The 13,686-nt window shown below is 45.5% G+C and overlaps 1 protein-coding gene across 3 annotated transcripts in view; it reads right to left on the bottom strand.

Moving 5' to 3' along the window:
• DLGAP3 (DLG associated protein 3) overlaps positions 1 to 10,516 on the bottom strand; it is a 220,308-nt gene extending 209,792 nt beyond the window's left edge. For 2 of the 3 annotated variants that reach the window (XM_039353376.1, XM_039353373.1), the window contains exon 1: positions 10,479 to 10,515. The gene's annotated coding sequence lies outside the window, so the exon portion shown is untranslated. Of the gene's footprint in view, positions 1 to 10,478 lie in introns of all 3 variants that reach the window. The other variant, XM_039353375.1, reaches the window with a different exon arrangement.
• Between the last annotated feature and the right edge of the window lie 3,170 nt (positions 10,517 to 13,686).

Consider the following 13,686-nt stretch of genomic DNA (forward strand, 5'->3'; position numbering starts at 1 on the left):
GCTGAGATATAACAAAACACCTACTACGACCAAATATACTAGTAGTGGCACAATCTGAAAAAAAAAATTCTACCTACATTTACAGTTATTGAAATATGCTAAATATAGCAGAGAAAAAGAATAACAATGACACCAACCAAAGGGAAATAAGACCTCCACAAGATCAGTTTAGCATCAACTTGAGGTTAATTCTGTTCTTATTAAGGTGACCAACCGTCCTCCTTTAGGGAGGACAGTCCTCCTTTTGTAAGTTCTGTCCTCCCTCAAAAAGTGTCCTCCTTCATGTCCTCCTTTTCGATATTTGAAGACTAATCTGCAGGGCTTTTTTTCCCCCTCATAAAAGGCTCAGAACGGCGTTCCGGCACCTTTTTTGATGTTTTTTTTTCAACTTTTGAATGAGCTGTGCTACTCCCCCTATTGGCTTTCGAAAGCCAATGGGAATTGCTGCTGAGCGCGCCAAAACACCCGGCTGGCAAACTTTGCACATGCAAGTTGTCTGTATTATTGTTGCAATGAATAAAATGTTTCTTTTATTTACGATATTTTTTTCTTTGATTTATTTGTGTCCTCCTTTTCATTGTAAAAAAGTTGGTCACCTTATTCTTATGTTTATTAAATTTAGATTGTTGTACATTTCTAAGCAGACCACTCAGCTATGGCTTCTATCATTGTTGATTTTTTTTTCCTGAGAAAGCCTCTTGGGGTCTATGTGGGGCACAGAGGGATTCTTGTACACAGTTGAGCATTTGCTTGTTTCGGCTTCCTTCAATATAATTTCTCAATGTGAGGTTTCCAAATGTCAGAAGTTGGAATTCTTAGCTGATTTCCCCTCCCACCCTCTTTCTTGGGTGCAAACTTTCATGGCTAGTACGATGTCATTATGATATGGGAATTGTTAAAGAGGAATCCCATTAAGTTAAACGCTCTGCATAAATGAAATGCTGGACTCATGAAACGTATAGTGAAATGCATCTTCTTTTATAGGAGCTGGGGAAAAATTATGTCCACTTTTGACAATTTATGTGTAAGCTATTCCGGAGGCCAACTTTTAGGCACTGTCAGTACATACTCAAACACTATGTACTTGTCTGTTTGTCTAATACAATCCTATTTATTCATTTTTACGCATAACAATGTGGCTAACGGCCAGTGTTTGAGGGCTTGGTAGCTTCCCATTTAATTTTATTTTAATTGAAGCCGTCTACAAAGAACAGTCAGCTGACCACAGAAGTGTTGGTGGCTATCCTGGTGCCCAGAGATGTTCAGTTTCCTGCCCTTGATTATCACACAAAGATATTCTTTTTTAGCTTTGTCAACAATCTCTCTCCCCTACTCTGAAACAGATCTGAACCTCTAAATGAATAGTTAAAGAAGGAATCAGACATAGTAATCTTCACCCAGGAGCCAAGTGCGAATTAAAGCATTCATCACTTTTAATTCCTACCTTGCCACTTTGCTTCGCGGTTCCTTCTTTTACCACCTTTCTTCTCTCCATCAACAGGAGATTTGAAGGAGAAGAGGTTTGACATCTTTACAGTGCTGACTAAGGGACTTAATATAAATGGTGGCATTGTTAACTGTGGGGTATGGTCAAAAAAGTCAAGATGGTGGTACAATTGATGTGGGAAATGAATCAAACAAATGGGGCTTCAATGACCGCCATCACCATCATGTTGCCTTTTTTTTTTATCCTTCTCCACCGACACTCCTGACTGGTTTCAATGGTGCCATTGTTTTTGTCATTGTCTAGACCAGTGGTTCTTAACCTTTTTGAACGAATCGCCCCCTTGAGCCAATGAGGAAGTTGTCATCGCCCCCCTCCCCCAACATAACCTCTCAATCACAACCTAGGAAATAATTCTTCAATTTATGCAAACACTTTTTTTGTTTTCTTTAAAATTGTCATCAGGACATATCGATACAAATCATTTATTTCCAGTCTTTTCCCCATATCTCCCATATTCTGGCCAATGGCGTGCCACTGTATGGGTAGAGGCTGCTGCGCAACGCTCATGAAGATAAGCGATGCGTCTTCACATATGTACGGCGTTCTGTCCTGAAGCTAGCTGGAAGAATATTTGAAAACACAATTCAATCCACTAATAGTGAGCGATCTGATGTTTTTATATGACAGATTCATAGCGATTCACTGTACGAAAAAGTCTCAAAAGTGTCCCCAAAACTTCTCGCTCCATCGCCCCCATATTGCCCACTTTTTGTTCCTTTACCCCCGTGTCACCCCTTTTCGTTCCATCCCCCCCCTGAAAAATGAAATCGGCCCCTGGGGGGCAATATCGCCCAGGTTAAGAACCACTGGCTTAGACCAGAGTTCCCCAATCTTTCCTGCTTTGCTCACTGGTGGAGGGGGGGGAAGAAGGAATGGGTTCACGTGAGCAGTGGGTTCCATCTGCCTCTTCCATGGCCTGGTTCTGAATGGCTCACAGCCCGGTAGTGGGCTGCAGCCCCGGTGTTAGGAACCCCTGGTCTAGACTGATTTAAATTAGTATGTTTAAAAGGTTTTAAACTTTATTATTAGTAGTAATTTCTTCATTTAGCTTTTGGTGATGTCTCCAGCATAGGAAGCATCTCAATCTTGACTACTTTAAGAAGCCTGGACTTCACTTCCCAAAATGTTAGCTGGGGAATTCTGGTAGTTGAAATTCCCACTATTTAAAGTGAGAGGGATCTTGGAGTCCTATTGGACAATCACTTAAATGAGCCAGCCGTGTGCTGCAGCTCCAAAAAAGTCAACACAGTACTAGGCTGCATTAACAGAGGGATAGAATCAAGATCACGTGAAGTGTTAATACCATTTTATAACGCCTTGGTAAGGCCACACTTGGAATACTGCATCCAATTTTGATTACCATGGTGTAAAAAAGATGCTGAGACTCTAGAAAGAGTACAGAGAAGAGCAACAAAGATGATCAGGGGACTGGAGGCTAAAACATATAAGGAACGGTTGCTGGAACTGGGTATGTCTAGTTTAACGAAGAGAAGGACAAGGGGGGACATGATAGCCGTGTTCCAATATCTCAGGGGCTGCCCCAAAGAAGAGGGAGTCAAGCTATTCTCCAAAGCACCTGAAGGCAGGACAAGAAGCAATGGATGGAAACTAATCAAGGAGAGAAGCAACCTAGAACTAAGGAGAAACTTCCTGACAGTCAGAACAATTAACCAGTGGAACAACCTGCCTCCAGAACTGGTGAATGCTCCAACACTGGAAGTTTTAAAGAAGAGACTGGACAGCCATTTGTCTGAAATGGTATAGGGTTTCCTGCCTGAGCAGGAGGTTGGACTCGATGCCCTCCAAGGTCCCTTCCAACTTATTATTATTATTATTAATAATATTATTATTATTGATCATCGCACAGTCAGCCAGATGTTCAGACTGGATTTGGCATTTTGTCTACCTATTGAGTCCTTACTCAGGACTCTCCCATAAAAAATAAAATAAATAAAAAATAAAAAATATGGTGAGACGTTAATAATAATAATAATAATAATTTGCCAAGTTGAGAAATATTACTCAAATAGCATTTGAGATTCGAGAGCTCCCGCCACATCTGGATGGTAAATCGGAATTCTTTGCTTCAAAATGTTGTTAGCCAGTCCTGCTAAAATGGGGAGTGGGGGCTCTCTTAGAGTTCTGAACCTTTATTGCTCATGCTCTGAGACTCAGGATCATAAGGCTTAAGGCATGGATCAATGCTTTAAGAAATCCTCAGGAGGCCCTATTATTTGAGGAGTTCTTTTTCACATTGTCTCCTAATTCCATTGACCTGTTCTGGTTCTGCCAAGGATCTTAATTATCAGGCAGCCATTGATGCAATCCTGGGAAACCCCCAGTGTTTCTCAACCTTGGCAAGTTTAAGAAGTGGTGGACTTCCGCTTCCAGAAGTGGTATACTTTATCTTTTATTACAGGTAGTCCTTGACTTATGATCACAATTGGGAGCAGAATTCTGCCTAGGGACACATAGCTGGGCATTTATTTTGCAAGGTGTCTGTCTGGAGATGGGCTAAGCATCTCCGTTGGAGCTGAAGCCAGTTCTGGCCAAAATATTTGCCCGTTGATAGGGCTAGAAAGACTGCAGAGATGGAAAAAAAAATATAAAATGATTTTATCTTAGACAGTTTGCTGGGATCAGCAAAAGGAACAAATCAGCTAGACCTATTAATTACTTTTACTAGCATCCTTGCAATTAGAATCTCTGCTAATTTGGCTGATAACTTCTCATTTTTCTCCTTTGCATCTATGCCAAGATAACATTTATGCCTGGAATCTATGTTCAGGGCAAGGCTCAATGATGAAATGTATCAAACAGTAATAAAGGACATCTCTGAACATATATTTTTTTTTAAAAAAAATCATCCCTGGGTTCTCTGTGGGATTTGAGAGGATCAAGAATTCTTACTTCTAAGCCCAGGGGTGGGGAACCATGACCCTTTTATGACTTGTGGACTTCAACTCCCAGAATTCCTGAGCCAGCATGGTGGAATTTTGGGAGTTGAAGTCCACAAGTCATAAAAGGGCCATGGTTCCCCACCCCTGTTCTAGCATGTCATGTCAAAGGATGGGAGAATTGATGAGACAATATAATATGCATCTAACTGATCTTATTTTGGTTAAGAAGCTAAGCAGGGTTGGGAGTGGTTCGAAATTGAGTTAGAAATCATTAGAAAATGCTAAAGCTGTTGACTAGGCTATTGACGAGATTGTCTGGAAGAAGAGAAAGGCCACCATTTCCGGACACTCTGGATAAGAAAACTGCATGGCTGGGTCTATGACGTCACCAGATGTAATGACTCCAAGTGATGGTCACTTTGAAGGCCATTTAAATATTAGTGATCTTTCACTCCCTTTGAGATCTCCAACAAGACAGAGAAAGTGAAGGAACATTTATGGGTTTATGAGTGTATCTTATGAGTGTATTTCGGAGTAGTGGAATCATCAATTAAAAGGCATCTGATTTGGAGTAAAAATGGGAAGGAACAATGTTTATTTGAGAAAATCTGGACCTTGTTCTTTTTCATTCTTTCTTGTCTGATTTATCTCTCTACTTCCAGCCCCCTAGATACTGCATTTTGACCATATGCTACACAGCACCGGACCATCAATATGCATATGAAAAAAAAAAACAAATTGATACATGGTTTAATTGGAGTCCTTCTTTTAAAAGAGAGTCTCCAATTAAACCATGTATCAATTTGGTTAGGCAATTCTAGAGCAGGAAACACACAGATGTGTGTTTCCTGCTCTAGAATTGCCTAACCAAATTCATTTTGAAAAGAGCAACACATGCAAATCTTCTTCCTTCTTTTTCTCTCCCTGAATCTAGTGTCTGGCCTTTAGATAAGGCTTGATTCCACAGTGACACAAGATCAATCAGCTCTGTACAAAAAGGTAGGCAAACTCAGACATCTCACACTTTAGAGCTTTTGAAACCCTTCAGAAGCTCTTCTTTTACTCTCTTCTTTGCTCTGTCCCTGCATGGTAGGCCAGGACTATTGTCTCCACATCAAAGGTGGCATTGAAAATTGGGAGTGGCAAGACCAAGTGTTTCTAGGCTGCTACACTTGCTCAGTTGGGGCTCTTTCTAGAAAAAGAAATGCTCATTGTGTTGGGAAAATGATGAACTTTAGAACGTTTCATTTGTCTTCAAAGAATACCTAAACCCACTTATTCTTTGACTGGAGTTTTCAGAAAATGGAACTAGACTACCACGACTTTCTGATGTTCCTAACTCTTTCTTCGCTCCACTTTCAAGTTTTCTTTCCACCTTTTGAGTGGGGGCTTCAATCTGTGCATGTCCAGAACTATACCCTCCATCTTACAGAATACAGAAAATTGATCTTATATCCCTTAATAAATCAGATGAAAGAGAAGATGACTTTGAAATACGGTATCTTTTGAAAGAGAAGAAAACATTGGATCACTCCTTAAAAGTGTTGCTCTTGACTTATTTAGCATCGTGGTGGCCAAAGGGTGGATGTCAATGCCTTGCTTTCATTAAGTATTATATCCCCATGAAAGAAATCAAGAAACTTTCCCATTAGACATTTTCAGCCAGGAAGGTTTCAGATGCATGTGTATGTGTGTGAGTCAAAAATGTCAAAAGGACAGCTACAACCCTAAGGTCAAAGCCCCCCTTTTATGTGCAATTCATCCACAGATACTCTTGGATAGATGGAAATGTTCTAAACGTAGAGTATACATGGGACTGATTCATCACTACCTTTGATTAAATTACATTACCCTGCAGCATTTGGTGACTGTGTCACAGAACAACTCAGCTGTAGTTAGAGCAGTTACTTTTCTACATCATCCATATGATGAACTTTGTTTCCTCCCAGGTCTCCTTGGTTTGTGTGAAACCAGCCCATATGGTCTTCTCATAATACTACATTGTGCATTATACAAATCCAGAAACTGGGATAATGCAGTTGTTAGATTAAGCCTACTGAGTAGACAGAGGCTTTACTGAACTCATAATGGGGAGTGAAATTTCTCGATGCTTTGGACTATAATCTCCACATACTCTAACCATGAGCTGTTGTTAGTTGGTTTCATGGAATCTGGGTAGCATCAAGTCACTTAACTTATGACATGTGAAGACCAAATTGTTGGAAAGCAAATGTGGGACAGCAACATGAAAATCTGGCAAGACTTTCAATTGATTTCTCTCAATGGGATGGGGCTTGTTTGATTGCTGTTGTGAGGAACAGTAGAGGCACTGAAGCATCACCTTTGGGACCAAACGTGATGCTATATCAGTGCTTTTGCTGGAGTTGGAACTTAAATGCAAATGAGAGTTCATGGACCTTAGCACCAAGAGAGACATTTCTGCTGGTTAAGCCATCTTAATACTAGCCTACTGGTAGCTTGCCAGGTGTATCAGAAGCTGCTGGGCATTCAGTTTATATGCCACGTGGGGGGGGGGGGTTGAGGAAAAGTCAACATAGTGAGAGAATCTGGTGCTGAAAACCATCTAATATAGTCAGCCTTCATCAGAAGCTTCCACCTTCTTAACGGTAGGAGAAGGATAAATTTGGGGACAGTGATCAAAGATGGCGAGCATCCTTCCCTGGATTCACTAAACTTTTGAGATTTGGTGGAGAGATTTTAATCCAAAGTCCCATCACAAGCACAGAGCAGGACTTGGTAGAATCCATGGTCACATTTAATTCTAATTTTATGTCCCTGGGAGGACAGGGCAATAATTTGGGGTTTGGAGGTTGCTCTTAACATTGTTGAAGGAGCCTGAACAATCTACTGGAAGTAAAACAGTTTGAAGGGGGCTAATTCTTCCATGGGGAAGAGTTTTGAGGTGGGTTTTTCCCCCTTCTTAAACTTCATTAACCCAACTGGACAACTTGCAGTTTTTAAGGGTTTTCTATTTCAAAATGCCAAGAAACTCCCTCAGAAATTTTCACTGATTGTGACCACAGGAACCTGCAAAGAAGAATTTCCAGGCACGGGATTGCAAGTTTCCCCATTTCTCATCTCTCTGTGTGAATGTAGGAATAAAGGGGGTAAAAAAACAACAACAACAGCACCCAGAGCAAATCAAAGCAATTGCAACCACGCAGTCAAAACATGTAAAAGGGGACGGTGCTTCCCAGTCACCATCTTAACTTCTTTAACACCTTCCCATGGACAGTGTTGTCTGCTCTACCACCAGATGTTCTGTCATGTGGCAAACAGTAAGCAGACACTTCCTTTTACACACATGCATATGTGGAAACTTGAAAAGAAATAGATATTTTCATTAACACATAGATCCACAGGTAAAGTGATCCAACTCTTGCTTAAGAGCCTGTTAAAAACCAGATGGTTAACTCACTGCAGACCAGCTAAATCTTCAGAAAAAAAAACCTTTTCTCCTTCCTCTTTCTATTACAACATAGTCTTTCTCAAGGTTATCCTTCAGAAGTAGTAAGTCCAGAAGGGATGGGCTATGAATCCCACCATCCTTATGACTGAGCTCGCTTGCTGTGGAGGATAGGAACTGCCACAAAAGCTAGAAGGTCTGAAGATAAGCTAGCTAACATTTGGTTAGTTGCTCAGCACATGAATGTTAGGGATATCAAGTAATTGAAGCTTGAATAACTCCTGGGAATGATGGCTAATTGTGAGCATGAGAAGAATAAAGAACAGAACAGAACAGAATAGAATAGAATAGAATAGAATAGAATAGAATAGAATAGAATCCAATAAATGCGGTTCGATGGCTTGTGGTGGGAACTTAGCTTTATGTGCAATTAGTAAGTTATAGTGCAATATTTATAGTGTTAGAGCAATACTGAGTGAGACACAGGATTAAGTCTATCTTTAGTCCTGAAAATTGAGAGTTTTGGCCTGTATTGTCTTACAGCCCAGACTCCTCACAGGATTGTTGTGAAAGGATGGTTGGAGGAAAGAATATAGTAGTATGGGGTATTTAGATCCTACAGGAAACGAGCAGATATAAATCTAATAAATGAATTAATGGTACTGTTAAGAATCCCATCTTTTTTTTTGTTCCAGCTAGACCCTTCTAAGTAATCCCACACCTCCATCTGTTCCTTACCATTCTCCTCCATGGTAACTGATATTCAAAGACAGGCTGTCCTTAAATTGCATATTGCACCCTCGCTGAGTACCCAGTGATAACGTTGTCCTTTGTGAATCAGTTCATTTCCTTTGTGAAACCCTGTAAGCAAAGACCCACACCCCATCTTGTGACAAAGAAATCCAAATTTACACAGGATACAGCATTCCTTTCTTTTGTCCATCCAGGAGCTACAGCAGAGTTTCAGTTGGGAGATTGCGAGTGATATCACACAAGGAGAACAACAGAGCTCTCCATCAGTCTCCTCCACACCAATCATAATTTTATAAACCACCATTGTAACTTTAGTTAAAAGATCCCCGTGTTTGAGGAAACGTTCAGTCAATGGGACACGTTCTTTACCTCCCAAACCTAATCCAGATGTGCTGGAATTGTGGCTTTCAGAACTCCAAACCAAGCTTTGTGATCTCAGCACATCTGGAGTGTCCTTGTTGGAAAAGGCCATTCTAAAGAACGCCCAGCCCAACTCCTGAAACAAATGGGTGTATCACCTGGAAAACTTTATTAGGAGTCCTTCTGCTGCTTTCCTTCAACCCAACAGCTTCTCATAGCTCAACGTTATGTACTGTCAATCTCTCTGACCATTTCCTCTGCGTGGAAGGAATTCAGCTGGATGAATTCCTGAGCCACATGTTCCCCATTCCCTGGGGGGAGGGGACAGAACCATCTTCACGAACCTCCTGAGAAGTTCAAAGAGAGACATCTATTGATGCTGGAAGCCCTGCACACAAACATGTACGCCCACAGGTTGATCCACACATTTATTGCTTTGTGACAAGTAACCAGCTGCTACCAAGCTGTCGCTTCTCCTGACACCCCTCCCCCTGCAAAGAGCTGAAGCAAGACTTTCACCTCCTCTATCAACATTAAGGGGTATGAGATTCTCCTTTCCCCCTTCTTCAGCCTGAGCTGCCAGTTGAAGAAACATTCCCTCTGGGTCACCTGGGAAAGGTAGATGCGAAGAAGGCAGGGGAAAAAAAAAATCCAGCTTCAAATCCAATAACCTGACTGAAAAGTGTGTGGCTCACCCTTTGGGTGTCATCCTATTTCTCAAGATATCTCCCATAGAAAGAAGTGAAAGGGACGGATACAGCTTGAATCCCTTCTTTGTTACTAAGGGGCCACTGAACAATTCCCCCCCTCCTGAAAATTTTTAACACGGGCATCTGCTGCCCGGCTCTCTCGCCAATGGCAGCAGCTCTTGCTGGCGAGGAACGTAACCTGGAAAGATTCAGCACCACAGAGAGGGACAGCTCCTCTCGCACTTCTGCTTATGAAAGGAGATACCCGTGGGAGACTTCAAGCCGACTATAATCCGGCGAGTTTCCGCGGCGAATGTGGCCCGGTGGAAGAAGAAGGGAAAACCACCGACCCGGCCAACGTGGGAACGCTGCAGGTAAGTAGCAGCGAGCTACCACATGGCAGATTTAGAGTGGCAGGCGTGGAGCTGGGAGCCGTAGTGCAACGTGGGGAGAATTTGGCACCGAGCAAGCAGTGCTCCCTCTCTCTTTCACACACACACACGCACACGCGCGCGCGCACACGCAGACACGCACACATACACCCCACTCTCACGCCTCTCCCTGCCTGGCCCTCGGACCCTAGGCAGATAATGCCAGAAGGCAAACGAGGTAGGTGGCAACTAACTGTTGATCGGAAAACCCGCACGGCAAGTCTGATCTTTCCAAGCCTTGAAACAAAGCCAGACACCCCCCCAGTCTTCCATTCCCCTTGGATGCCGCGTCTTGACCCCGTGTAACCAAGAAGAAAGAAAGAAAGAAAGAAAGAAAGAAAGAAAGAAAGAAAGAAAGAAAGAAAGAAAGAAAGAAAGAAAGAAAGAAAGCGCGCACACGCTTTCTCTTACCTTTGTCCGCGGCATCCAGAACAGCCGACCGTATCCTTCCAGCCTTTTAAATCCCCCCCCCCCAAAGGTCTCGTCGCCTCTCCTTCCGAGTGCCGGTTGCTTTTCCAGAGCGCACGTCAGCGGAGATAGCCCTGGGTCTTGGCTGGTCTGGGGTCTGGAAGGCAAAGGGCTTCAAGGGAAGGGGGGGAGGGACGGGGTGGGGAGGGGGGAGAAGGCGTGGGCACAATCTTTCCAAGCTTCCCCCCCCCTTTTTTAGCCCTGCACTGCAGATCCAGGGGTGAAGAGTAAAGGAGGGGAGGGTTGAGGTTTCTTTACTTACTGAGACGCCGAGAAAATGAGAGAAAAGGAGGAGATGGCGGGGGGGGGGGAAGAGAGAGAGAGAGAGGGAGGGAAGAGAGGAAGGAGGGGAGAGGGAGGAGACAGAGCAAAAATGCGGAGGTGGATTTCCCAGGAACTGGGCAGAGCGGGGGAGGGGGGGGTCTCCTTCCCTTTCTGATTGGCAGTTCGTTTCTCGGCTACTTTCCCTGGACAGAAAGGGGGCGACACTCCAGCCTTAGTTGCCACTACTTGGCAAATCGCCCCCCCCCCTCCGCTCCCCGCCTCCCCCCCCCCCAACCCAAGCCTGGCTTCTCGTCGTCTCTGGCTTGCCCATCCAAGCCTGGTTCCTGGAACTTGGGCCAGCCAGCCAACCGCCTTCGTCTTGGTCTCTCCGTCTTCTTCTCTTCTCTGCAAGGAGCACCCAGCCGCGGGGCCCCCGACTCTCGGGCGGAGGGACTGAAGCGAGCGCGGACGTCCAAGGAAAAGAACCGGGAACACGGGGGGGGGGAAAGCGGCGGAGGGGGTCAGAGAGAAACAGAAGAGAGGTTTGCAAGGGGGCGGGGAGGCGCCGTTGAGTTTTGGCCTCTCCGATTCACTGCCTGCCTGCCTGCCTGCTTTGCTCCCCCCCCCCTCCGCCCCAAAGCAGCGGAGTGGGGTGGAGGACGGGGGCCTTTCGGGGTAACGAAGATGAGGAAGGACGGAGGCGGGAAACCGCCGATCAAGACGGAGGGGGAAGCCAGAGGAGGAAGGCAGCCGGCGCTCCCCGGGGCTCAGCCGTGGCTCAGCCCTGCTCAGCTCGCCCAAGCTGGGCCTTCACTGGCTCGGAACCAGTAGGGAGATAGGGAGAAAATCTGCAACTCCCCGCCCCGTCCCTCTAAGAGATAGCTGGGTCAGTTTGGAACCAAATGGGATGGCAGAGCTAAAAGGGCCTTTGAGTTTGAAGGCCCCCCCCAGAAGAAGAGATAAAGCCCCCCCATGGCAGAGCTAAAAGGCCCTTTGAGTTTGAAGGGCCCCTCCAGAAGAAGAGATAAAGCCCCCCCCATGGCAGAGCTAAAAGGCCCTTTGAGTTTGAAGGGCCCCCCAGAAGAAGAGATAAACCCCCCCATGGCAGAGCTAAAAGGGCCTTTGTGTTTGAAGGGCCCCCCAGAAGAAGAGATAAAGCCCCCCCATGGCAGAGCTAAAAGAGCCTTTGAGTTTGAAGGGCCCCCCAGAAGAAGAGATAAACCCCCCCCATGGCAGAGCTAAAAGGCCCTTTGAGTTTGAAGGGCCCCCCAGAAGAAGAGATAAAGCCCCCCCCCCATGGCAGAGCTAAAAGGGCCTTTGTGTTTGAAGGGCCCCCCCAGAAGAAGAGATAAAGGCCCCCCATGGCAGAGCTAAAAGGGCCTTTGAGTTTGAAGGGCCCCCCCAGAAGAAGAGATAAAGCCCCCCCTGCGATGGTGGAGCTAAAAGGCCCTTTGAGTTTGAAAGACCCCCCCAGAAGAAGAGATAAAGCCCCCCCCCCATGGCAGAGCTAAAAGGCCCTTTGAGTTTGAAGGCCCCCCCCAGAAGAAGAGATAAAGCCCCCCCTGCAATGGTGGAGCTAAAAGGCCCTTTGAGTTTGAAAGACCCCCCCCAGAAGAAGAGATAAAGCCCCCACCTGAACCCCCTCCAATGCAGGGTAGGGTATTTAAAACTCTGGTCCAGCAAACCAGCACCTCCCACCCCCAGGGAGGGGGACCGTCCAGGACTGCTGGTTCGGGCAACGACTGGCCCCAAACTTTGCTGCCTCTCCCAAACCAAGCCAAGCCACCCCATAGAACAGTGTTCTCAACCTGTGGGTCGGGACCCCATTTGGGGGTCGAACGACCATTTCACGGGGGTCGCCAAACAACGCAGTCCGCCATTTTTTTCCCCCCTTTTCCTTAGCTGTGCTCCTCCCTTTTATTCTATTGGCTTTTGAAAGCCAATAGAATAGACCCTCTTGAATAGAGTCTCATTCTATTGGCTTTCAAAAGCCAATAGGAATTGTCCAGGCTGTCTCTGCCCTGATGAGCCCGCCAAAAGTCCCATTCTGCAAACGGTGCTGCACCAGTTGAGTAGTCCTTGACTTACAACCGGTTGGGAGTTGCGGCATTAAAAAGGTTGAGAACCACTGCCATAGAATCAAGAAGTGTTGGGGAGGGGGAGAGAGACAAAGGATCTCCCAAGTTTGCTGGGGAGGCTAGAGCTGCTGGCAGTGATGGGTCGGTCCTCCGTCTTACAGATTCCCAATTGGTTGAGCTGCTATGATCTCAGAGAAGGAACTGAATCCTGCCCGAGTGCTGCAGGGTGGGGGGTGGGTGATAAACGACGGAATCAATGATGCAGAGAGGTGAAGAGTTCTTGGGCGGATTCAGGTAGGAGTCGGACCGTTACCTTTTCAGGTGCCTTCATTCAAACCTCCACAGTGAGACTTGATGGCCTTTAGGGTCCCTGCTTTGCTCTGTGATGCCATGCTTCTAAAGCAAGGAGCGGGAGAGGGACAGGGACAAGATGGCCTTTTAAGTAAAAAGAGCAGTGGAGAGCAGAGAGGAGAGACTCTGCAATAGGATGGACTTGGCAGGCCAGCGATGAGCCTCAGGCAATGCCACATTCAGAGTCCCTATCATTTGGAAGCTCAATCAGAAATGGCAGGGCTGTGCTTCCATAGGGTCGGAACTGCAATGGATTTGTTCTCTTGGACCGCTGAATTTACAACACCAGAGAGATTCGGGATCATGACCCCACTGGCTGGAGTTGAACTGCCTGCAGCTTTGTCTTCTGACCGGAGACTTTTCTTGAGGCTAGTAGCAAGGGGCTGGTAAGGGGAGGAAGGAGGAAAGGAATGCAGAGGGGTAGAAATGAAGAAAAGGGGACAGAAGGCCATCGGCTG

Source organism: Crotalus tigris, unplaced genomic scaffold (assembly GCF_016545835.1).
Source record: "Crotalus tigris isolate CLP2741 ecotype Arizona unplaced genomic scaffold, ASM1654583v1 scf7180000018517.1768243, whole genome shotgun sequence".
In the NCBI taxonomy this organism is placed as follows: domain Eukaryota; kingdom Metazoa; phylum Chordata; class Lepidosauria; order Squamata; family Viperidae; genus Crotalus; species Crotalus tigris.